Source organism: Pristiophorus japonicus, chromosome 7 (assembly GCF_044704955.1).
Source record: "Pristiophorus japonicus isolate sPriJap1 chromosome 7, sPriJap1.hap1, whole genome shotgun sequence".
Taxonomy (NCBI): Eukaryota; Metazoa; Chordata; class Chondrichthyes; family Pristiophoridae; genus Pristiophorus; species Pristiophorus japonicus.
In genome coordinates this window covers 182107755-182133910 of record NC_091983.1, presented here as the reverse complement: position 1 = coordinate 182133910, position 26156 = coordinate 182107755, and positions in this window count along the sequence as shown.

Below are 26156 nucleotides of genomic sequence, written 5' to 3'. Positions count from 1 at the left end.
GAGATTGAAGGGGTGATTTAGAAGTGTTATATTAAGGATGGGTTCCGTTACCATTATGTGCATGATAAAAATTCATCAGTCATCATATGAGTGACTGACGGCTCTATGAGATGTCATTCTGCCACCAGGTTCCTGGAATGTCCCCCTCTCTCCATCTCCCACTGCCAGCAGCTCTGGAACTCCAGATATCTCCAGGGCTTCCTCCTCTGCTGGAATCTATTGTGTGCATATTGGAGGCCCACCTCCAGTTCGATGTCTCTCCCTATTGTTGTGGGCTCTCTTCCACTGCAAGGGAAAGAAGGGAACTTTGATTGAGAGTGATAGAATAAGTGTAAAGAATGGATGGGTTACATCTATAGAGGGGGATTTTGAGTGGCATGTCAATGCTAAATGGCCTCCTATTGTGGTGTTACTTACTATGATTGCACTGAGAGTGAGGGGTGGTTAGTCAGATGGGGATGTGAGTATGTACATAGACAGAAATGGATGGGTGGACCTGGACGGTATGTTGGTGTGAGGGATAATAAGCAGGAATAGTCTTGGGAAGGCAGAGTGATGGGGATGGGGTGATAGCAACATCAGGATGAAGGTGAGTGTGGCATTGCACTCACCTTTCCAGACCTCAAGGTCATTGAATCTTTTCCTGCACTGGATCCACATCCCCCTGACAACATCCCTGCTGCTGACCTCCTCTGCAATCTCAAACCATGCACCTTTGGTATCTTTGGGTGGTCTTTTGCGCCTATCAGCAGGGAAGAAGATCTCCCTGCATTCTCTCACTGCTTGCACCAGAACATGGAGGATGCATTGCTAAATCTTGGTGCAGCCCTTTGCCTTTGTGCATCCATGAGCGACACTTTTATCAGCTTTATAACTGTAGTCAGACCTCTGGAAATGACCTTACACACTCCTTCATCAACCTTCAAATGAAATGTGTGCAAGGCTACTTTAAATATAGACACTGGAAATGAGTCATCAATGATGTAATTAGATTTGCTCCATTTAATTGGCTGGGAAATGCACATGACTGATTTAATTGAGGCCAATAAGTAAAAGTTGCACTGAGCAAGGTGCGTTCCTGACACATTATGCACCTTGCATGCACTCAACCCGACCATAGAATCATAAAATCATAGTGCAGCACAGAAGCAGACCATTCGGACCATCAAATCTGCAATGGCTCTTTTAAAGACCAATCCAGTTAGTCCCTCTCTCCTGCTTTTTCCCCATATCCCTGCCACTTTTTCCCTCATGTCACCTCTGGTTCTTTTACCAATCGCCAACTGTAAGTCTTTGGGAGGAGTGGGGGTCAAGGCTTGGTCCCCTCAAGTGATCCCCGCTTGTGCCTCTTCAGACTCGGGATACTGGCCTCCAAGGTTACACATGTCAACATCTGGAGATTTCCAGTTTTCAGTTTCTCTCATCTGCTGGGCTTTCCTGGCCTGCAATAAGAAATGAGCAGTGAATTATGTTTTCTCAGGCCTTTCAGTGCTAGGCTACTGGGTGTTCTGTTTCCCTAAACAAGAGTGCAAAAAAAACAAAATGCAAAATGGTAATGGTAGAAGGAGGTATTTTTGAGCCTATCCTCCCACCCCCCACACCGCAATAGTGAAATAGCTCCAGGCTAGGGGAGTGTAAAGATACAAATGTATTCCAGGTGAGTGTGATGAAGCTGTTGAGGATGAAAGTGTAGGTGCGTGTTTTACATACATGGCATTGCAGACCAGTATAAACAGACAAGTACAGGATTGACATATCTTGGCAAGCTTCTTGAGGGTATTCCTTCCTTATAAGCACATAAGAACATAAGAAATAGGAACAGGAGTAGGCCATATGGCCCCTCGAGCCTGCTCCGCCATTCAATAAGATCATGACTGATCTGATTATGGACTCAGCTCCACTTCCCCGACTGTTCCCCATAACCCCTTATCGTTTAAGAAACTGTCTATTTCTATCTTAAATTTATTCAATGTCCCAGCTTCCACAGCTCTCTGAGGCAGATTCCACAGATTTACAACCTTCTGAGAGAAGAAATTTCTCCTCATCTCTGTTTTAAATGGGCGTTCCCTTATTCTAAGATCATGCCCTCTAGTTCTAGTCTCTCCCATCAGTGGAATCATCCTCACTTCATCCACCTTGTCAAGCCCCCTCATAATCATATACATTTCGATAAGATCACCTCTCATTCTTCTGAATTCCAATGAATAGAGGCCCAACCTACTCAACCTTTCATCATAAGTCAACCCCCTCATCCCCGGAATCAACCTGGTGAACCTCAGTAGTAGTGAGGTTGAGGACAGCATCAAACAAGAAATTAGGGATAAAAGTACAGCAGTTATCATGGGCAACTTTAATCTACATATTGATTGGGCTAACCAAACTGGTAAGCAATGCAGTGGAGGAGGATTTCCTGGTATTAGGGATGGTTTTCTTGACCAATATGTCGAGGAACCAACTGGCCATCCTAGACTGCGTGATGTGTAATGAGAAAGGACTAATTAGCAATCTTATTGTGCAAGGCCCCTTGGGGAAGAGTGACCATAATATGGTAAAATTCTTTATTAAGAGGGAGAGTGACACAGTTAATTCAGAGACTAGGGTCCTGAACTTAAGGAAAGGTAACTTCGATAGTATGAGACGTGAATTGGCTAGAATAGACTGGCGAATGATACGTAAAGGGTTGACGGTGGATAGGCAATGGCAAACATTTAAAGATCACATGGATGAACTTCAACAATTGTACATCCCTGTCTGGCGTAAAAATAAAACGGGGAAGGTGGCTCAACCGTGGCTAACAAGGGAAATTAGGGATAGTGTTAAATCCAAGGAAGAGGCATTTAAATTGGCCAGAAAAAGCAGCAAACCTGAGGACTGGGAGAATTTTATAATTCAGCAGAAGAGGATAAAGGGTATAATTAGGAGGGGGAAAATAGAGTATGAGAGGAAGCTGGCTAGGAACATAAAAACTGACTGCAAAAGCTTCTACCGATATGTGAAGAGAAAAAGATTAGTGAAGACAAACGTAGGTCTCTTGCAGTCAGATTCAGGAGAATTTATAATGGAAAACAAACAAATGGCAGACCAGTTGAACAAATACTTTGGTTCTGTCTTCACGAAGGAAGACACGAATGACCTCCCGGAAATACTAGGGGACCGAGGGTCTAGTGAAAAGGACGAACTGAAGGAAATCCTTATTAGGCGGGAAATTGTGTTCGGGAAATTGATGGGATTGAAGGCCGATAAATCCCCGGGGCCTGATAGTCTGCATCCCAGAGTACTTAAGGAAGTGGCCCTAGAAATAGTGGATGCATTGGTAATCATTTTCCAACAGTCTATTGACTCCGGATCAGTTCCCATTGACTGAAGGTTAGCTAATGTAACACCACTTTTTAAGAAAGGAGGGAGAGAGAAAATGGGTAATTATAGACCGGTTAGCCTAACATCAGTAGTGGGGAAAATGTTGGAATCAATTATTAAAGATGAATTGGAACGCATTTGGAAAGTAGTGACAGGATCGGTCCAAGTCAGTATGGATTTATGAAAGGGAAATGATGCTTGACAAATCTTCTAGAATATTTTGAGGATGTAACTAGTAGAATGGACAAGGGAGAACCAGTGGATGTGGTGTATTTGGACTTTCAAAAGGCTTTTGACAAGGTCCCACACAAGAGATTGGTGTGAAAAATTAAGGCACATCGTATTGGGGATAATGTACTGACGTGGATAGAGAACTGGTTGGCAGACTGGAAACAAAGACTCGGGATAAACGGGTCCTTTTCAGAATGGCAGGCAGTGACTAGTGGGGTGCCGCAGGGCTCAGTGCTGGGACCCCAGCTATTTACAATATACATTAATGTTTTGGATGAAGGAATTGAGTGTAATATCTGCAAGTTTGTAGATGACACTAAGCTGGGTGGCAGTGTGAGCTGTAAGGAGGACGCGTGGCAGATGCAGTATAATGTGGATAAATGTGACGTTATCAACTTTGGGGGCAAAAACACGAAGGCAGAATATTATCTGAGTGGTGGCAGATTAGGAAAAGGGGAGGTGCAATGAGGCCTGGGTGTCATGGTACATCAGTCATTGAAAGTTGGCATGCAGGTACAGCAGGCGGTGAAGAAGGCAAATGGTATGTTGGGCTTCATAGCTAAGGGATTTGAGTATGGGAGCAGGGAGGTTTTATTGCAGTTGTACAGGGCATTATTGAGACCTCACCTGGAATATTGTGTTCAGTTTTGGTCTCCTAATCTGAGGAAGGATGTTCTTGCTATTGAGGGAGTGCAGCGAATGTTCACCAGACTGATTCCCGGGATGACAGGACTGACATATGAGGAGAGACTGGATCGACTGGGCCTGTATTCACTGGAGTTTAGAACGATGAGAGGGGATCTCATAGAAACAAGAAACATATAAAATTCTGACGGGACTGGACAGGTTAATGAGGAATAATGTTCCCGATGTTAGAGAAGTCCAGAACCAGGGGACATAGTCTACGGATAAGGGGTAAGCCATTTAGGACTGAGATGAGGAGAAACTTCTTCACTCAGAGAGTTGTTAACCTGTGGAATTCTTTACCACAGAGAGTTGTTGATGCCAGTTCGTTGGATATATTTAAGTGGGACTTAGATATGGCCCTTACGGCTAAAGGGATCAAGGGGTATAGAGAGAAAGCAGGAAAGAGGTACTGAGGGAATGATCAGCCATGATCTTATTGAATGGTGGTGCAGGCTCGAAGGCCCGAATGGCCTACTCCTGCACATATTTTTCTATGTTTCCATGTTGCTATGTTTCTATGTTTCTCTGAACTGCCTCCACTGCAAATATATCCTTTCGTAAATATGGAAACCAAAATTGCACGCAGTGTTATACATGCAGACTATAGATATACTTTCTGTGTAGTCACTGTATAGTTGCATAAAATGGAGTCTTGTTTACTTGAAGTACTATCAATAAGGTTTACACTGTGTGCATACTATGCTGGCACCACTAGACGGTGCAACTGGTGGCGACCGGGGTATCCTGCCCTGGTGACAGAGGCTGTATAAAAGCGTAGCCACCATGCGGCTGCCTCTCCCTGGAGTTACGAATAAAGGACCAAGGTCACTACAGTTTGAGTACAACACATTGCCTCCTGGAGTTATTCATAATTACATTACAGACATAGTATACAAGTATACAGACTTTCACGCGATTATGGCTACCTTTGGCCCACTAAAAGACTTCGCAGAGGGTGATGATTGGGATGCCTTCACAGAAAGGCTCGAGCAATATTTCGTGGCAAACGACCTGGCAGAGGAGACGGACACATTGGCGGAGAAGCGCAAGGCTATACTGCTGACTAGTTGTGGGCCCGAGGTCGATCGCCTCTTCAGGGACTTGCTGGCACCCATGAAGGCCAAAGATAAGACATACGATGAGCTGACTGAACTAATTCTCAACTAACTAAAGCCAAAAGAGAGCATCCTCACAGCCAGGCACAGATTCTACAGTCACCGCAGACCAGGAGATTGCAAAATACGCTGCTGACCTTCGGAGACTTGCGGCACCGTGTGATTTTGGCACGCACCTCAACGAAGCATTGCGAGATATCTTCGTTATGGGAATTGGCCACGAGGGCCTCCTTCACAAGCTATTATCTGCCGACATCACAGTCAACCTGCAGAAGGCCATCAGCATCAGTCAGGCGTTCATGACCTCGACCTGCAGCACCAAGCAAATTATTCATTCTGTGGATTCAAACCTGGAAAGTACTGTACACAGAATGGTGCCTTTCACAGGCAAAACTGTAGAATGTGGCTCTGCCCAGGGCAGAGAGCACAGACCTCAGGATTCCAGAACTCAGAGTCCGCCGAAGGTTCTAATCAAGTAGCACCATGCTGGCGTTGCAGAGGAAACCACAGGGCTCACCAGTGTCGGTTTGCTGAGTATGTATGCAAAGCCTGTAATATGAAGGGCCACCTCCAGCTTATGTGTAAAAAAAATACAACTCACCGTCTAGCAGAGGTGTCAGTAAATAACTTGGAATCCAGTGGGAAGTATGATGATTTGGCCAGAGAGGCAGCTCAGCCCTAAGAAGAAGTGTATGGAGTGTATACCTTCACCACCGATTGTCCTCCAGTGAAGATGGAAGTCGAGATAACCGGTGTTCCAGTCTTCATGAAAATGGACACAGGAGCGAGCCAGTCAGTGATGAACCAGGATGCCTTTGAGAGGCTATGGAACGAAAAACGACCCGAGCTGGTTCCAGTACAGGTAAAGTTGTGCACCTACACAAAGGAGCTGATCCCAGTCCTTGGTCGTGTGGATGTAAGTGTAATCTATAATGGCGTGGTGCACAAGTTACCTCTGTGGATTGTTGCAAGTGATGGTCCAAAGCTACTTGGAAGAAGGTGGATGGGGAAGATCCAGTGGAAATGGGAAGACCTCTTCACTCCAGTAATCGATGTTTCCCATGCTCAGAGGCAGAGCAAAACTTCACCTTCACTTGGGCCAGGCACCAGAGAACAGATCAGCGCAGCACCTGAGGCACAGACCGTCCATCACGACTGAGTGGCAATGATCCGACCGGAACGACCTAAACGTACCTTCCCAGCTCTAGTGGCAGGACTCCTGGGGAAGAAGATCGAATTCACAGGCACTCTTCCAGCTTTTGTGGTAGAATCGGTGGAGAAAAGGATCAAGGCAGTCAACCTCGAGGTCAGAGGCAAGATGGCTTCCCTGCTGCAGTGAGGTGCAGCGTGGCTGAAAAAAAAGATGGCCACGGCCATACCACGAGGTGCAACGCTGAGGGATCAACACGTGGTGTCTAACAAAGGATTTGATTGGGGTAGAGCCAGCAGGGTTCTCTTAAAGGAGACCTGCAACCAACTGAACTTAAAGAGACATTGTATGCATGGCAATCAATGTAAGGAACCGATCAAGATTGTGAACAAAATGTTGTTGCGAGATGTCGGTACTATTCCTAATGTAAAGAACAAAATGTTGTTGCGAGATATCGGGAATAGAGTGTCCACAAAAGTAGCAAGCGAGCGAATTGAGGAGTGTAAAGGCGCTGATCCTGATACCCTGCCCCAAGTCTATCCCACGCTGCAGGCACCCAATGGCAGTATTCACCACGGACCTGGAAATGAAAACGGTGCCAATACGTGCAGTCAGCCGCCATTGCCCACCATACGGATGGAGATGGCGCAGCCCCCAGATTCAGTCACTACCTCAGCCTTGTCTGGGAGCGAAAGGTCAGAACCAAATGAGTTCCCGAAACGGGACCTGGAACAGCCAGGTTCCCAATACTATTAGATAGCAGGCAGAAGATTCTGCAGCTCTCAAAGAAGGACAGGGAGGCCACACACATCTGTGGCTTTGCCCACCACTAGGCAATGGCAAAAGCCTTGAGTCCTCGCAAGGTGAGCGAACCAAGCCCACCCCGCTAGCAGGGGGCCCTGTTCATGTTGCTCTGGAACTAGCGTCCTTGCATACCTGTACTGCAACCTCAGTGCTGACCATCACTGAAACATAGAAACATAGAAACATTGAAAATAGGTGCAGGGGTAGGCCATTCGGCCCTTCGAGCCTGCACCACCATTCAATATGATCATGGCTGATCATGCAACTTCAGTACCCCATTCCCGCAGAGAGTTGTTGATGCCAGTTTATTGGATATATTCAAGAGGGAGCTAGATATAGCCCTTATGGCTAAAGGAATCAAGAGGTATGGAGAGAAAGCAGGAAAGGAGTACTGAGGTGAATGATCAGCCATGATCTTATTGAATGGTGGTGCAGGCTCGAAGGGCCGAATAGCCGACTCCTGCACCTATTTTCTATGTTTCTATGTTTCGATGTTTCCATATCTTTGATCCCTTTAGCCGTAAGGGCCACATCTAACTCCATGTTGAATATATCTAACGAAATGGCATCAACAACTTTCTGTGGTAGAGAATTCCACAGGTTCACAATTCTCTGAGTGAAGAAGTTTCTCCTCATCTTGGTCCTAAATGGCTTACCCCTTATCCTTAGACTGTGATCCCTGGTTCTGGACTTCCCCAACAATGGGGACATTCTTCCTACATTTAACCTGTCCAGTCCCATCAGAATTTTATATGTTTCTATAAGATCCCCTCTCATTCTTCTAAATTCCGGTGAATATAAGCCTAGTCGATCCAGTCTTTCCTCAGAAGTCAGTCCTGCCATCCCGGGAATCAATCTTGTGAACCTTCGCTGCACTCCCTCAATAGCAAGAATATCCTTCCTCAGATTAGGAGACCAAAACTGTACATAATGTTCAAGGTGCGGCCTCACCAAGGCCCTGTACAACTGCAGTAAGATCTCCCTGCTCCTATACTCAAATCCTCTTGCTATGAAGGCCAACATGCCATATGCCTTCTTCACCGCCTGCTGTACCTGCATGCCAACTTTCAATGACTGATGAACCATGACACCCAGGTCTCGTTGCACCCCCCACTTTTCCTAATCTGTCACCATTCAGATATTCTGCCTTCCAGTTTTTGCCACCAAAGTGGATAACCTCACATTTATCTACATTATACTGCAGCTGCCATGCATTTGCTCACTCATCTAACCTGTCCAAGTCACCCTGCAGCCTCTTAGCATCCTCCTCAAGCTCACACTCCAGCTGCTTTTCATCTGCAAACTTGGAGATATTACATTCAATTCCTTCGTCCAAATCATTAATGTATATTGTAAATAGCTGGGGTCCCAGCACTGAACCTTGTAGTACCCCACTAGTCACTACCTGCCATTCTGAAAAGGACCCGTTTATTCCTACTCTTTGCTTCCTGTCTACCAACCAGTTCTCTATCCACATCAGTACATTACCCCCAATACTATGTGCTTTAATTTTGCATACTAATCTTTTGTGTGGGACCTTGTCAAAAGCCTTGTCCAAATACACCACATCCACTGGTTCTCCCTTGTCCACTCTAATAATTACATCCTCAAAAAATTCTAGAAGTTTTGCCAAGCATGATTTCCCGTTTATAAATTCATGCTGACTTGGACAGATCCTGTCGCTGCTTTCCAAATGCGCTGCTATTAAGTCTTTAATTATTGATTCCAACATTTTCCTCACTACCGATGTCAGGCTAACCGGTCTATGATTCCGTTTTCTCTCCCTCCTTTTTTTAAAAAGTGGGGTTACATTAGCTCCCCTCCAATCCATAGGAACTGATCCAGAGTCTATAGAATGTTGGAAAATAACACCAATGCATCCACTATTTCTAGGGCCACTTCCTTAAGTATTCTGGGATGCAAACTATCAGGCCCTGGGGATTTAACAGCCTTCCATCCCATCAATTTCCCTAACACAATTTCCTGACTAATAAGGACTTCCTTCAGTTCCTCCTTCTCGCTAGACCCTCGTTCCCCTCGTATTTCCTGAAAGTTATTTGTGTCTTCCTTAGTGAAGACAGAATCAAAGTATTTGTTCAAATGGTCTGCCATTTCTTTGCTCCCCATTATAAATTCACCTGATTCTGACTGCAAGGGACCGACTAATCATTTTCTCTTCACATACCTATAGAAGATTTTGTAGTCAGTTTTTATATTCCCTGTAAGCTTATTCTCATACTCTTATTTCCCCCCTCCTAATTAAACCCTTTGTTCTCCTCTGCTGAATTCTAAATTCTTTCTGTCCTCAGGTTTGTTGCTTTTCTGGCCAATTTATATGCCTCTTCCTTGGATTGAGCCACCTTCCCCATTTTATTTTTACGCCAGACAGGGATGTCCAATTGTTGAAGTTCATCCATGTGATCTTTAAATGTCTGACATTGCCTATCCATCGTCAACCCTTTCAGTATTATTTGCCAGTCTATCCTACCCAATTCACGTCTCATACCATCAAAGTTACCTTTCTTTAAGTTTAGAACCCTAGTCTCTGAACTGTGTCACTCTCCATCTTAATGAAGAATTATACCAGATTATGGTCACTCTTCCCCAAGGGGCCTCGCACAATAAGATTGCTAATTAATCCTCTCTCATTCCACAAGACCCAGTCTCAGATGGCCTGCTCTCTAGTTGGTTCCTCGACATATTGGTCTAGAAAACCATCCCTTATACACTCCAGGAAATCCTCCTGCACCGTATTGCTACCAGTTTGGTTAGCCTAACCTATATTTAGATTAAAGTCACCCATGATGACTGCTATACCTTTATTGCACCCATCCCTAATTTCCTGTTTGATGCCATCCCCAACCTCACTACCACTGTTTGGTGGTCTGTACACAACTCCCACTAGCGTTTTCTGCCCTTTGGTGTTCCGCAGCTCTACCCATACCAATTCCATATCATCCAAGCTAATGTCCTTCCTTACTATTGCGTTAATTTCCTCTTTAACCAGCAACACTACCCCACTTCCTTTTCCTTTCTGTCTATCTTTCCTGAATGTTGAATACTCCTGGATGTTGAGTTCCCAGCCTTGGTCACCCTGGAGCCATGTCTCCGTAATCCCAATTACATCATATCCGTTAACAACTATCTGCAGAGTTAATTCATCCACCTTATTATGAATGCTCCTCACATTGAGACACCGAGCCTTCAGGCTTGTTTTTTTAACACACTTTGTCCTTTTAGAATTATGATGTAATGTGGCCCTTTTTGATTTTTGCCTTTGATTTCTCTGCTCTCCACCTTTCCTTATCTCCTTTCTACCTTTTGCTTATGCCCCCATTTTACTTCCATCTGTCTCCCTGCATAGATTCCCATCCTCCTGCTTTATTAGTTTAAACCTTCCCCAACAGCACTAGCAAACTCTCCCCGCAGGACATTGTTTCCGGTCATGCCCAGGTGCAGACTGTCCAGTTTGTACAGGTCCCACCTCCCCCAGAACCGGTTCCAATGTCCCAGGAATTTGAATCCCTCCCTCTTGCACCATTCCTCAAGCCACATATTCATCTGAGTTATCCTGCGATTCCTAATCTGACTAGCACATGGCACTGGTAGCAATCCTGAGATTACCACCTTTGAGGTCCTATTTTTTAATTTAACTCCTTGCTCCCTAAATTCAACTTGTAGGACCTCATCCCGTTTTTTACCTATATTGTTGGTACCTATATGCACCACGACAACTGGCTGTTCACCCTCCCCCTCCAAAATGCCCTGCAGCCGCTCCGAGCATCCTTGACCCTTGCACCAGGGAGGCAACATACCATCCTGGAGCCTCGATTGTGGCCGCAGAATCATCTATCTATTCCCCTTACAATAGAATATCCTACCACTATAGCTCTCCCACTTTTTTTCCTGCCCTCCTGTGCAGCAGAGCCTCCCATGGTGCCATGAACTTGGCTGCTGCTGCCTTCCCCTGAAGAGTCATCTCCCCAACAGTACCCAAAACGGTGTATCTGTTTGGAGGGGGATGACCGCAGGGGAGCCCTGCACTACCTTCCTTCTACTGCTCCGCCTGATGGTCACCCATTCCCTATCTGCCTGAGTAACCTTTACCTGCGGTGTGACCAACTCACTAAACGTGCTATTCGCAACATCCTCAGCATCGCGGATGCTCCAGAATGTGTCCATCTGCAGCTCCAGTGCCGCAATGTTGTCTTTCAGGATTTTCAGCTGGATGCACTTCCAGCACAAGTAGTTGTCAGGGACACTAGTAGTGTCCCTGATTTCTCACATGGCACAGGAGGAGCAGAACACGGGTCTGGGCTCTCCTGCCATGACTTCACCCTTAAATTAACTTAATTTGGCAACAATGAGCCATGAATGCAATCTACCCAATCCTGGCGCATGACCATAAAATGTAACGCATTTTAGTCACTGAACCAAGGTGTCACGATACAAACTGTAAAAAAAAAAATGTTTTTTTCTTCCTTTCTTTGTGCTTGCACTGTATCTGATGATTCTGTATGTTAATGTAATGGGCCAGCTGCATGAACTTGCTGTGGGTGGAGGCGGGGGGGCGGCGGGGGGGCGCGGGTGCGAAAATGGATGTATGTAGCCATGGACACAAACATGGATCACATCCAGAACCCACTGGAATCGGCACTGCATCATCAAACCATCCAAACTGGTAACCACTACCCAACGTTGTGGCAAAAGGACTTGAGGGTTAACAGGGAGAGAGCCAAGCCAAAGCACAACCAAGGTGCAAGGTCTATTGGCACTTGAGTCTGGGGAGAGCTAAGCCAGAGCACATAGTGCAAAGGTAATTGGCACAAGGGACTTGGGGGAGAGTGATCTTATATATGCAGACCTAAGATATACTCTCTGTGTAGTCACTGTATAGTTGCATAAGATGGAGACTTTTTTTACCTGATGTACTGTCAATAAGGTTTACACTGTGTCTATACTATGCTGGCAACTGATGGAGTCTGGGGTTTCCTGCCCTGGTGGCAGGGGTTGTATAAAAGGGTAGCCACCATGCGGCTGCCTCTCTCTGGAGTTACGAATAAAGGACCAAGGTCACTACAGTTTGAGTACAACACATTGCCTCGTGGAGTTATTCGTAAGTACATTACAGAAATTCCAGGTGTGGCCTCATCAATACCTTATATAACTGTCGCACTACTTCCCTGCTTTTATATTTCATCCCCTTTGCAATAAAGGCCAAGATACCAGAGATCTTCCTGATCGCTTGCTGTACCTACATATTATCCTTTTGCGTGTCATGCACAAGTACTGGAAGCGTGTCCTTTTAACTTTAGAAATTGCATTCACCTGCCCCACCACTTCTTCAACTACAGCCCTCGCTGCATTGTTAAAAAGAGTTCCTCTTGTAATCAAAGGTGGCGTACTTCCATGAATGCATTTTCTTCACGTCTTCTAAGGCTCTCTCAGTAAAGGCAGCATTTGCTGCATGCCCCCTGGGCATTGCGGGTTTATGTACTGTAAAACTCGAAGTTTTCTCAGCATTCAAAGATTCCCCCTCTGTGAGAAGAAACCCTAAGGAAAGATCATTTTGGACTTGCTTAAAATGAACCTTGGGGTTTTTAAAAGATGCATGGGTCAGCAAGGGAAAAGGGCTGCAAACCAGGGGACCACTAACCTCTAAAAAGCCAGTTTTGGGGTATTGGAGCTGTCTGGTATATTGGAGCTAAACAAATTGTCTGGGGAATTGTGTAAACTCCAAAACTCTGCTCCCTAGGAGACATTAACATAGCAACAATTGACCCAGAGGTAGCCAGCAATAGCTCTAAGCATGAAACCCATCCAGCACATGCATAATGTTAATCACCTGTCCAGCTGGCATGGAAAACCCAGGCCTAGGCAGACAACGGAAACACCAAAAACAATTTTTACAATCACAACTCGAATTCAACAGCTCGACACATCGTAAACAAGTTATCGTTAACGAACCCGCCAAAATTCAACAAAGGATTGCCAAGCGCACCAAAACTAGGACAAAGAATCGGGTTTGATTTGGCGCACAGATTAGAAAGGCTCTCAAGGTATAATTGAGGCCCTGTTTTGCAGCCAACAACTTACTTTGCTTCTACACCAGTTTCGTATGCTTCAGACCTGGCAGACTTCAAGATCAGCACACCAGCTTTCATTAACCTGGTTCTTCAGAATATCAAACAAAACAGCATCGCAAACGAACAGGACACCAAGCACGCCATAGCAGCAAGAGACTCATGAAACAACCACCAAGATATTACCAGCAACCAAATTGGTAATATTGAGCCACCGCGACCAACGATTTCCAAACCGAAGTCAACTCGACGAAAACCCGAAGATTTGCAAGCTGTTTCCACTCTACAAGCTATCCCTGAGCTACCAACGGGTAAAACATTACCTAAAAGAACTTTAAGACCTACTGCTGAAGGAAGAAAGTGGGTACTTACCCCATAAATCCAATACGCGCCCTACCGCATCAACGGACACCACCCAACTGGAGACTACGCAGCAAGAAGTCTTCCACGACATTCGGGGTACGGAAAGCAGAACCTACAGAGTCCAGTGAACCCCGAAACCGCGCACCACTGCTAACTGTCAATAACAGGATTGGTGAGCATTATCCCTGTTGCCCTAGAGTTTAACCTAGTCAGGTTTAGGCATTGGGAGGTTGTAGGTGTATTATTTTCTGTAACCCCTTTTGTAGGTGTAATAATGTGTTCCTTATTTTAGAGATTGTAAGTTTTGACATTGTACTTTCTTTCCTGAACAAAATCTAAGTTTCTTGCACCAAAACCAGTTGTGCGCTGCACTTTGTTACATCCCAAATAAATCCAAAGTCTAGAACCCAGGGAGTGGGAGTGATTCGAACTGCTCAGAAGGTCAGAAGTGAACCTGATCCACACACCACCCCTACAATACTGATCCTCCAATGTTTTTACCAAAGTTGCTCTCCAGTCAACCTTTCTGTTCCTCGCACAAACTGCAAGCCCCATCTTTAAGGTGCTGCACCTGCACTTTTAAGGTTCTGCTCCTAAAATTATACCTCTACGTCCTCCTGTAACCCCTTTTGTAGGTGTAATAATGTGTTCCTTATTTTAGAGATTGTATGTTTTAACACTGTACTTTCTTTCCTGAACAAAATCAAAGTTTCTTGCACCAAAATCAGTTGTCCCTAGTGTTAATGCATTCATATGAAATTCTTCTGCCTGCTTTGTTAGCCTGACATCAGTAGTGGAGAAAATGTTGGAATCAATTATTAAAGATGAAATAGCAGCACGTTTGGTAAGTAGTGACAGGATCGGTCCAAGTCAGTATGGATTTATGAAAGGGAAATCATGCTTGACAAATCTTCTTGAATTTTTTAAGGATGTAACTGGTAGAGTGGACAAGGGAGAACCAGTGGATGTGGTGTATTTGGACTTTCAAAAGGTTTTTGACAAGGTCCCACACAAAAGATTAGTATACAAAATTAAAACACATGGTATTGGGGATAATGTATTGACGTGGATAGAGAACTGGTTGGCAGACAGGAAACAAAGAGTAGGAATAAACGGGTCCTTTTCAGAATGGCAGACAGTGACTAGTGGCATACCGCAAGGTTCAGTGCTGGGCCCCCAGCTATTTACAATGTACATTAATGATTTGGATGAAGGAATTGAATGTAATATCTCCAAGTTTGCAGATGACACTGAGCTGGGTGGCGGTGTGAGCTGTGAGGAGAACGCTAAGAGACTGCAGGCTGAATTGGACAGGTTATGTGAGTGGGCAAACACATGGCAGATACAGTATAATAATAATAAATGTGAGGTTATCCACTTTGATGGTAAAAACACGAAGGCAGAATATTATCTGAATGGCGGCAGATTAGGAAAAGGGGAGATGCAACGAGACCTGGGTGTCATGGTACATCAGTCATTGAAAGTTGGCTGCAGTTGAAAGCAGGTACAGCAGGCGGTGAAGAAAGCAAATGGTATGTTGGTCTTCATAGCTAGGGGATTTGTGTATTGGAGCAGGGAGGTCTTACTGCAGTTGTACAGGGCCTTAGTGAGGCCTCAGCTGGAATATTATGTTCAGTTTTGGTCTCCTAATCTGAGGAAGGACGTTCTTGCTATTGAGGGAGTGCAGCGAATGTTCACCAGACTGATTCCTGGGATGGCGGGACTGATATATGAGAAGAGACTGGATCGACTGGGCCTGTATTCACTGGAGTTTAGAAGGATGAGAGGGAATTTTATAGAAACATATAAAATTCTGATGGGACTGGACAGGTTAGATGCAGGAAGAATGTTCCCGATGTTGGGGAAGTCCAGAACCAGAGGACATAGTCTAAGGATAAGGGGTAAACCATTTAGGACTGAGATGAGGAGAAACTTCTTCACTCAGAGAGTTGTTAACCTGTGGAATTCCCTACCGCAGAGAGTTGTTGATGCCAGTTCATTGGATATAGTCAAGAGGGAGTTAGATATGGCGCTTATGGCTAAGGGGATCAAGGGGTATGGAGAGAAAGCAGGAAAGGGGTACTGAGGTGAATGATCAGCCATGATCTTATTGAATGGCGGTGCAGGCTCGAAGGGTGGATTGGCCTATTCCTGCACCTATTTTCTATGTTTCTATATTTCTATGCTCTCCCAGTGAGCCAGCAAGGTGTGCTGGCAGTGCAGCGTCCATAGGTTAATTAGGGGACAGCATAAAATCCGGAGAGGGCCCTGTCAGTGTGCCAATGGTGCAGAATACAGTGAAAAGTTCCCCTCCTGCTAACTTCTCAATAATTTATATATTTCTACATATCCTCTGTTGTAATATTTTTCCCCTACTGTTGTTAATGCATTCATATGAAATTTTTCTGCCTGCTTTGTTAGCCCATTTAAATTCAATTGATTAATGCCCTCATTAAAACATCAGAAAAATACATTTTGTTCATGTGTATTAGCATATTTGTATGCTAAATTGCACTGTATCATTTCACCCCATTAATGTATTAGTTAGTGGACAGCAAAGAAAGACTTTAAGGTAAGGGATGCCATTTGTTAAGATGCCTTGCCAGTTTAAAAAAAAACCTTCTTAAGCAGCAATTTACTGATTTATGAACCATATATAATAGCATATTTTAGGGACAGTTGGTCTCCTCTCATTTTGCTGCAGGAAATTCATCACACAGGAACCTCCACAGTCAATGTCATGACCCACAGGACAGAAAGAATATCTCCTTCGTTTGACAATATTCGTCTCAAAATTCTATCAGTAACAGATGTGAACAATTATTTGGTTGCCATTTCATAATTTATTAGCCATTAGTCATGGGTGCACAAACACTATTTCATTAAAAAAAACTGATTGACTAACGGTACAGAATTATGAATAGCTGAGTATGATTAATGAGATTATAATTTACTGTGGGGATTCAAAATGACGTCATAAGCCATGAGAGATGATCTCAAGCAGTTTGTGAATGTTACATAAACTTGGAGATTATAGCGATAATTCCACATTCCTGCACTCCCCGTGGGGAGATGTGCTTGCACAGAATACGGATTTGTGAATAGGAGTACAATGTGAGCGCCATTTACAACCCATGTTCTCTTGCCCTGGGTAGGCCAGGGTTGAGTGCTTGGGTTCCATTGAGACCCAACACCTATTCCCTCGACCTTTCTCCCATTGAACTGCTGACCTTCCTGGCTCCCATGTTGCCTGATATTGTTAATGGTTCTCTCTCCACAGGTACTGAGACATTTTCACCTCACAAATTCGTGCCCATCTTTCATAAGAACATAAGAAATAGGAACAGGGGTGGGGCATTTGGCCCCTCAAGCCTGCTCCACAATTTAATAAGATCATGGCTGATCAGATCTTGGGCTCAGCTCCACTACTCTGCCCGTTTCCCATAACCCTTCACTCCCCTATCATTAAAAATCTGTCTCTCTCCACCTTAAATATGTTCAAAAACCCATCCTCCACAGCTCCCAGGGGTAGAGAATTCCACAGATTAACGACCCTCTGAGAAAAGAAATTCCTCCTCATCTCAGTTCTAAATGGGCGATCACTTATTTTCAAAAACCCAGGCCAATTCAGAGAGAAAAAATCTGGGAAAATTCTTCTCTGCCCCATCCAGGCGATCGAAACTAGTCCAGGAGATCACGCTGGCCGTATTCTATTCCCTTACCATTATATCTGCTCCATCCAACAAAATGTTCCAGTCTAATCCCAATGACCAGCTCTAGGTCCGTAGCCCTGCAGTTACTGCACATCAAGTGCCCATCCAACCATCTCTTAAAAGTAGTGAGGGTTTCTGCATCCACCACTTTTCCAGACAGCGAGTTCTAGATCCCCACAACCCTCTGCAAAGAGAAGCTTCCCCTCAAATCCCCTTTAAACCTTCCACCAACCACCTTAAAACTATGCCCCCTCGTAATAGACCCCTCCATCAATGAAAATAGACCCTTACTAACCACGATGTCCAGGCCCCTTGATATTTTGTACACTTCAATGAGGTCTCCGCTCAACCTCCTCTGTTCCAATGAGAACAAACCCAGCTTATCCAATCTGTCCTCATAACTAAGATCCTCCATTCCAGGCAGCATCCAAATAAATCTCCTCTGCACCCTCTCTAGTGCAATCACACCCTTCCGATAAGTATCTTGTGCAGTAGTCTTTTATGTCGCACCTTATCGAATGCCTTCTGGAAATTCACATACACCACATCCACTGATTCCCCTTATCCACCCTGCTCATTACAGCCTCAAAGAACTCCAGCAAATTTGTCAAACATGATTTCCCTTTCATAAAACCATGCCTACTCAGCTTGACTGCATTATGCTTTTCCAAATGTTCTACTACTGCTTCCTAATGGACTCCAGCATTTTCCCAACGACAGATGTTAGGCTAACTGGTCTATAGTTTCCTGCTTTCTATCTGCCTCCTTTTTTAAATAGGGGTGTTACATTTGCGGTTTTCCAATCTACTGGGACCTCTCCAGAATCCAGGGAATTTTGGTAACTTACAACCTGACATGTATCTTACATTATTATATATAACTGTATCCTAACATGCTATACATGACTGTAATAAGATATGACCTGTAACCACCAGCATACCTTACCACCAGGGGTGCACTTGCAAGAGACGAGATATAAGGACAGGTCTCAGGCAAGTGCAGCATTCCGGAGTTGTGAAATAAAGGTGCAGGTCCAGAGTGACCTTGACTTCACTACATGCCTCGTGTGAATCTGTACTGAGGGGACAGGACTTTACAGTGGCGACGAGTTACAGGATTACAGAATCCACAGAATGGCGAACAACGGATCAGATGAAAAGTACAATGCGGGAGACAATTGGGAGGAATTTATAGAAAGGCTCCAGCAAAGCTTTGTAACCAAAGACTGGTTAGGCGACGATAAGGCAGACAAGAGAAGAGCCCATCTCTTGACCAGCTGTGGCTCGAGAACATACGCTTTAATGAAGGATCTGTTGGCACCCGAGAAACCAGCAAGCAAGTCGATTGAAGAATTGAGCACGCTGGTAAGAGACCACCTGAAGCCAGTGAGCAGCCTACACATGGCCAGACACAGGTTCTACAACTACAGACGCTGTGTGGGCCAGAGCATACCCAACTTCGTGGCGGAACTTTGGAGGTTGGCTAGTTTATGTGAGTTCTCCGATGAACTGAGGAGAGAAATGCTGAGAGACTTTTTCATTGAAGGAATAGGCCACGCAGGCATATTCCGAAAGCTCATAGAGACCAAGAACCTGACCTTAGAGGCAGCAGCACTGGTTGCACAGACATTCTTGGTAGGGGAAGAAGAAACGAGGTTGATTTACAATGCAGGTACGACAACTAACAAAATATCGGAACAAGAAGTTCACAGCACTAAACAAGCTGCTACCCCCACACACAGACAAAACCGGGAGAACAAGCTCTCGACAGCAGGCAGAAGCCATCAAGGGCCACAGGAACGGCCGTTCACACCTCATCAACCCATAATGCGAGCAATCAACTACAAACTGAGAGAAGCTCAAGAGAGATCAGCCAGACGCAGCTCATTCTTTGGGAAAACTTTGAACAATGGAACAGGTCTGTGCTGGAGGTGTGGGGGTGGGCACTCATCAAGGGGATGTCGATTTCAGCAGGCTGTTTGCAGAAATTGTGAATATATAGGTCTCAGGCAAGTGCAGCATTCTAGAGCTGTGAAATAAAGGTGCAGGTCCAGAGTGACCTTGACTTCACTACATGCCTCGTGTGAATCTGTACTGAGGGGACAGGACTTTACACAACCAATGCATCCACTATCTCTGCAGCCACTTCTCTTAAAATCCTAGGATGCAAGCCATCAGGTCCAGGGGACTTGTCCACCTTTAGTCCCATTATTTTATCGAGTACTTTTTCTTTATTGATAATGATTGTTTTAAGTTCCTCCCTCCCTATAGCTCCTTGATTATTTATTATCGAGATGATTTTAGTGCCTTCTACCGTGAAGATGGATACAAAATATCTGTTCAATGTCTCTGCCATTTCCCTGTTTCCCATTATTAATTCCCCAGTCTCATCCTCTAAGGGACCAATGTTTGCTTTAGCTACTCTCTTCCTTTTTATATACCTGTAGAAACTGTTACTATCTGTTTCCCAGAACTCTATTTTTGAATCTCTACAATCAAGTTTCCGCCCCTACCACATTACCAACATGGCTCTTATCAAAGTCACAAGTGACATCCTATGTGATTGTGACAAAGCTAAACTATCCCTCCTCGTCATTCTCAACCTGTCTGCAATCTTTGACACAGTTGACACACCATCCTCCTTCAAAGCTGTAGGACTGCATTCGCCTGGTTTACATTCTTATCTATCCAGTCGTAACAAGAGAATCACCTGCAATGGCTTCTCTATGCCCCCGTACCATTACCTCTGGTGTCCCCCAAGGATCTATCTTTAACCCCCTCCTATTTCTCATCTACATGCTGCCTGACATCGTCAGTTTCCACATGTACGCTGATGACACCCAGCTCTATTTCACCACCACATCTCTTGACTCCTCCACTGTCTCTAAAATGTCAGACTGCTTGTCCGACATCCAGTACTGGATGGGCAGATATCTGCTCCAACTATATATTGGGAACACCAAAGCCAGTGTCTTCGGTCCCATCTCAAACTCTGTTCCCTAGCCACCAACACCACCTCACTTCCTGAGGCTGAACCAGACTGTTTGCAACATTTTTCTCATATTTGACACCGAGATGAGCTTCCGACCACATAAATGTGCCATCACTAAGACCGCCTATATCCACCTCCGTAACATCGCCCAACTTCGCCCCGCCTCAGTTCATCTGCTACTGAAACCCTCTTCCATACCTTATTTACTTCTAGAGCAGTGTCGGAGAGGCCTACAAAAGGCCCAGCATCCAGTTGGGAGGCAGCGGGGAGTTCGAGGAGGTGGAGCAGCATCGGATAGGCTAGCTGGTGCAGCAGGGAGAGAAAGCAAAAAAGAAGTAGAAAGAAATCGAAGGGTGACGTCATAGCCAAGAGGGTAAGTGATTGGCTGGTGATTGGTGAGTGGTTTTTCTTTTTCTTTATCAGTCGGTAACCTTTAGCATTGTTGCTGCCAAATTAAGTTAATCCAAGGGTTAAGTCATGGCAGAAGAGCTCAGACACATGTCATGCTCCTCCTGTGCTATGTGGGAAGTCAGGGACGCTTCCAGTGTCCCTGACAACTATATGTGTGGGAAGTGTATCCGGCTACAGCACCAGACAGACTGCATTGCGGCACTGGAGCTGCAGGTGGATTTACTCTGGAGCATCCGTGATGCTGAGGATGTCGTGACTAGCACGTTTAGTGAGTTGGCCACACCGCAGGTAAAGGGTACACAGCCAGATAGAGGATGGGCGACCAACAGGAAGAGCAGTGGAAGGAAGGTAGTGTCGGGGTCCCCTGCAGTCATCCTCCTGCAAAACAGATACACCGTTTTATGTACTTTTGAAGGGGATGACTCATCAGGAGAGAGCAGCAGCAGCCCAAGTTCATGGCATCATGTGTGGCTCTGCTGCACAGGAGGGCAGGAAAAAGAGTGGGAGAACTATAGTGGTAGGGGATTCTATTTTAAGGGGAATAGATAGGCATTTCTGCCGCCACAATCAAGACTCCAGGATGGTATGTTGCCTCCCTGGTGCAAGGGTCAAGGATGTCTCAGAGTGGCTGCAGGACATTTTGAAGTGGGAGGGTGAACAGCCAGCTGTCGTGGTGCATATAGGTACCAACAATTTAGGTAAAAAATGGGATGAGGTCCTACAAGACGAATTTAGGGAGCTAGGAGCTGAATTAAAAAGTAGGAACTCAAAAGTAGTAATCTCAGGATTGCTACCAGTGCCACGTGCTAGTCACATTAGGAATCACAGGATAGCTCAGATGAATATCTGCCTTGAGGAGTGGTGCAGAAAGGAGTATTCCTGGGGTATTGGAACCGGTTCTGGGGGAGGTGGAACCAGTACAAACCGGATGGTCTGCACCTGGGCATGACCGGGACCAATACTGTAGGGGGAATGCTGCTAGTGCTGTTGGTGAGGGGTTAAACTAATATGGCAGGGGGATAGGAACCTAATCAAAGAGACAGAGGGAAGTAGAATGGGGACAGAAACAAAAGATAGAAAGAAGAAAAGTAAAAGTGGAGGGCAGAGAAATCCAAGGCAAAAATCAAAAAGGGCCACATTACAGCAAAATTCTAAAGGGGCAAAGTGTGTTAAAAAGAAAAGCCTGAAGGGTCTGTGCCTCAATACGAGGAGTAATTGTAATACGGTGGACAAATTAATTGTGCACATAGCTGTTAATGGATATGATGTAATTGGCATCATGGAGACATGGCTCCAGAGTGAACAAGGCTGGGAATTCAACATTCAGGGGTACTCAATATTCAGGAAATATAGACAGAAAGGAAAAGGAGGTGGGGTAGCGTTGCTGGTTAAAGAGGAGATTAACGCAATAGTAAGGAAGGACATTAGCTTGGATGATGTGGAATCTGTATGGGTAGAGCTGCGGAGCACCAAAGGGCAGAAAACGCTAGTGGGAGTTGTGTCAGACCACCAAACAGTAGTAGTGAGGTTGGGGATGGCATCAACCAGGAAATTAGGGATGCATGCAATAAAGGTACAGCATTCATCATGGGTAACTTTAATCTACATATAGATTGGGCTAACCAAACTGGTAGCAATATGTTGCAGGAGGATTTCCTGGAGTGTATAAGGGATGGTTTCCTAGACCAATATGTCAAGGAACCAACTAGAGAGCAGGCCATCTTAGACTGGGTCTTGTGTAATGAGAGAAGATTAATTGGCAATCTTGTTGTGCGAGGCCCCTTGGGGAAGAGTGACCATAATATGGTAGAATTCTTTATTAAGATGGAGAGTGACACAGTTAATTCAGAGACTAAGATCCTGAACTTAAGGAAAGGTAACTTCGAGGGTATGAGGCGTGAATTGGCTAGAATAGACTGGCGAGTGATACTTAAAGGGTTGACGGTGGATAGGCAATGGCAAACATTTAAAGATCACATGGATGAACTTCAACAATTGAACATCTCTGTCTGGAGTAAAAATAAAACGGGGAAGGTGGCTCAACTGTGGCTAACAAGGGAAATTAAGAATAGTGTTAAATCCAAGGAAGAGACATATAAATTGGCCAGAAAAAGCAGCAAACCCAAGGACTGGGAGAATTTTATAATTCAGCAGAGGAGGACAAAGTGTTTAACTGGTGGGGGGGGGGGGAAATAGAGTATGAGAGGAAGTTTACTGGGAACATAAAAACTGACTGCAAAAGCTTTTGTAGAGAAAAAGATTAGTAAAGGCAAACGTAGGTCTCTTGCAGTCAGATTCAGGTGAATTTATAATGGGGAACAAAGAAATAGTGGATAAATACTTTGGTTCTGTCTTCACAAAGAAAATACTCGGGAACAGAGCGTCTAGTGAGAAGGAGGAACTGAAGGAAATCCTTATTAGGCGGGAAATTGATGGGATTGAAGGCCGATAAATCCCCGGGCCCTGATAGTCTGCATCCCAGAGTACTTAAGTAAGTGGCCCTAGAAATAGTGGACGCATTGCTGATCATTTTCCAACAGTCTATCGACTCTGAATCAGTTCCTTTGGACTGGAGGGTAGCTAATGTAACACAACTTTTTAAGAAAAGAGGGAAAAAGAAAATGGGTGAATATAGACCGGTTAGCCTGACATCAGTAGTGGGGAAAATGTTGGAATCAATTATTAAAGATGAAATAGCAGCGCATTTGGAAAGCAGTGACAGGATTGGTCCAAGTCAGCATGGATTTATGAAAGAGAAATCATGCTTGACAAATATTCGACAATTTTTTGAGGATGTAACTGGTAGAGTGGATAAGGGAGAACCAGTGGTTGTGGTGTATTTGGACTTTCAAAAGGCTTTTGACAAGGTCCCACACAAGAGATTGGTGTGCAAAATGAAAACACATGGTATTGGATATAATGTACTGACGTGGATAGACAACTGGTTGGCAGACAGGAAACAGAGAGTCGGGATAAACGGGTCCTTTTCAGAATGGCAGGCAGTGACTAGTGGGGTGCCGCAGGGCTCAGTGCTGGGACCCCAGCTATTTACAATATACATTAATGATTTAGATGAAGGAATTGAGGGTAATATCTCCAAGTTTGCAGATGACACTAAGCTGGGTGGCGGTGTGACCTGTAAGGAGGACGCTAAGAGGCTGCAGAGTGACTTGGACAGGTTAGATGAGTGGGCAAAAGCATGGCAGATGCAGTATAATGTGGATAATTGTGGTGTTATCCACTTTGGTGGCAAAAACACGAAGGCAGAATATTATCTGAATGGTGGCAGATTAGGAAAAGGGGAGATGCAACGAAACCTGGTTGTCATTGTACATCAGTCATTGAAAGTTGGCATGCAGGTACAGCAGGGTGAAGAAGGCAAATCGTATGTTGGCCTTCATAGCTAGGGGATTTGAGTATAGGAGCAGGGAGGTCTTACTGCAGTTGTACAGGGCCTTAGTGAGGCCTCACCTGGAATATTGTGTTCAGTTTTGGTCTCCTAATCTGACGAAGGACGTTCTTGCTATTGAGGGAGTGCAGCGTAGGTTCACCAGACTGATTCTCGGGATCGCATGACTGACATATGAGGAGAAACTGGATCGACTGGGCCTGTATTCACTGGAGTTTAGAAGGATGAGAGAGGATCTCATAGAAACATATAAAATTCTGATGGGGCTAGATGTAGGAGGAATGTTCCCGATGTTTGGGAAGTCCAGAACCAGGGGACACCATCTTAGGATAAGGGGTAAGCCATTTAGGACTGAGATGAGGAGAAACTTCTTCACCCAGAGAGTTGTTAACCTGTGGAATTCCCTACCGCAGAGAGTTGTTGATGCCAGTTTGTTGGATATATTCAAGAGGGAGTTCGATGTGGCCCTTACGGCTAAAGCGATCAATGGGTATGGAGAGAAAGCATGAAAGGGGTACTGAGGTGAATGATCAGCCATGATCTTATTGAATGGTGGCGCAGGCTCGAAGGTCCGAATGGCCTACTCCTGCACCTATTTTCTATATTTCTATGTTTCTATGTAAACGTTCTAATTATATGGATGTGCAACCATCTCAATAGAATTAAAATAGTGATAATGCAAACTAAAATATCTCAGAAATTAATTTGATTGAAAATTGTGATCAAAAAATTTAAGGGTTAATTTTCATCTTCAACTGCTTGGCAGGAATGGGCAATAGTTTGATTATAATTGCAGCACCGCAGTTAATGCCATTTTGGTGAGGTCTTTGAAATGATCGGCCCAGGCATCCACCAGAACCAGCTCCTGCAAACTGGTGGCATTAACAGAAGCTCAAAAGAATTAAAGTACCCCATAATAATGGCAGTGTGTATAAATATATATATATATTTAAAGTAGTAATTTGTGGGCTTTCTTCTTGTGTCAAAATTCATATTATTGTAATAAATAATTCATACTTCGTTCTCCCAGGTTTCTGATGTAATCTGAATCCCTCAATAGATTTATGCTTTGTAATAACATTTACGTGTTAATTACTGTGTATTTAATTGTAGTCATTATTATGTAGTTGAAAATATAATCTGTGCAGTAGATGAATAGTATTTCAATGAAGTACACAACATTTACAACAGATCAACACAAACCTGTCAACATATCAGACAGATAATATCAGGCAGCCTTTAGCCATTCATATTAATTTGGAATCAAATTCGAATGTATGCATTAAAGTTGACATTGTTACATTTTCTGTGTATGATATTTGCAGTTGAGCTCATTTTTAAAAAAATGAACCATTGCTGGATACCTTCATGCTCATAATTAATTTAGGCATGTTAAAAGTCATCTCACGTTATCTGCTTCCAGTTGTATGCAATGGATTGTTTCTAATTTGCCAACCATTCTTAGTCAAAATCATATTGCATCATGTTTTCAGTTCTTCTGCACTTTCTGCCTGACAATGCTTCTCGTTATCTACAAAACATGTGTTCTTATTTTCACTCGCCATTTATGTTAGGGGTCCTCCAGGGTTACATTAATGCATATTCTTGAATTGTTTTAAATTGTGCAAAATAAATATAGACCAGTGGGTGAAACAAAGGATAAACCGAAAAAAAATCAAATGCAATGCCTATTTTCTGTTCATCCTCTTTTTCACCCACTGGCATCTTTTAATGTTCCCCCATCTTCTCCAACAATCCTTTTGTTGTTCTTTAACTCAGTAAGCAGTAATGATAGCAGTCTGAAGAAGTCACAGCAGTCTGGTCTTTCACCAACATGCTATA